Here is a 1,486-nt window from a genome sequence, read left to right as displayed (position 1 = left end):
ATTGAGTACTATTTGGAGGAAAACAAACATTTGGGTTAATCTAATGTATGTTAGGGAACAAAATTCACGAATGCAACATCTAAACTAAAAGTTGAAACATGTGTTTCTTACGAAATTGCCACTTCCCAAAAATAGTTTCTTTACCAACAAGGCCCGTTATAGATCCCCAAACAAATACAATGATGTGATATGTGATTCTCTTGGTTTGATTTATGCAAAGTTTAATTTCTTATACATAGAGAACTAATCAATACACAAAAAATGGTGCCTAAATTATTGAAACCGTATGGGAGATATATAACTATGAGGTGAGTATAAGCCATATGAAAAATCTATTCCCTCCAATCCAATGCTGGCCGGCGACGACGTGGTCATGTGAGCATGTATCGAATAAAAAATGGGAGGTAATATCGAAGAAAAACTGTGTCTAGTGGGGAGTAGCATAATAGTCAATGGGTCCCACACACTTGTCTTGTCCTGGTTTTTCAAAGTACAAACGTGAACGGTGAGTGAACCCTTTCGTTTTCATTACAGGTTTGTAACACATAATCATATGCAAGTTAATTAACGGAGTAACCAAGGACGCTTCACACACGTATACAAGCATTTAGTTCAGAAATAGGTCATCCAGTACGTAACCATGTTTATCGATGAGTAACCAAGCATTTTAACGGTAAACTGTATAAAACATTAGTAATGATATATTCTACCATTTTCCTTTTGTAGATGCCTACCTAATAAACTGATAATGTCACATAAGTGAGCAAACAGAAAAGGTTTGTCATTCATCTCATGTGATCAAACATCGGTCTCCTCTATAGTTTTTATCAAAATACACACCACTTTAGTCCGTACTACCAAATGCATGAAATTCTTGACAATGTGGTGGCTAGAAAACAATTACTAAAACAAAAAATCCAGTTCCCAAGATCATGTTGGTGGAACCCCTAAATCACTGTTTCGTTTCAACCCCCAAAAGCATAGAAAAATATAAAGATCAACTTAGACGTGATGTAACCCATAGCATTGTCGAATTTCTAGAAACAGCACATTCAGTCCAGCCATCATAACTATCACTTGTGGTTGGACAGCACTTGACAATGTGTATCTCACATTATTTTTCTCCCCTCTGAAGCACGCATCATTTTATCTGCATCTTCTAGATCTGACATCAAGACCAACCCATCTCGTGGTTCACCATTGGCCTCAAGGCCGTACAAACCAGTATTCACTTTGTAAGTACATTTAATCTACATATTTTGGATGTGCATCACATCGTTGTCATATACTTATCTGGCGGGAGTTTCTGAAAAATTATTCCTACACTTGTGGGGGTGGAGGAGTGTGGAATTGTACCTACTAGGTCACAGCATGCAATGGTTATAAGAGGACCGGCGAACCGCAAGTCGCCTGAAAAGTAAGCTAGGTTAGTTGATTTTCCAGGATCAATTTGAGCCGCTGGATAAAGAAAAAATGGTTCAGCTCA

This window comes from Triticum dicoccoides, chromosome 3B (genome assembly GCF_002162155.2).
Source record: "Triticum dicoccoides isolate Atlit2015 ecotype Zavitan chromosome 3B, WEW_v2.0, whole genome shotgun sequence".
Classification (NCBI taxonomy): domain Eukaryota; kingdom Viridiplantae; phylum Streptophyta; class Magnoliopsida; order Poales; family Poaceae; genus Triticum; species Triticum dicoccoides.
The sequence above is the reverse complement of the archived record's forward strand: the minus strand, read 5'-3'. Positions refer to the sequence as shown.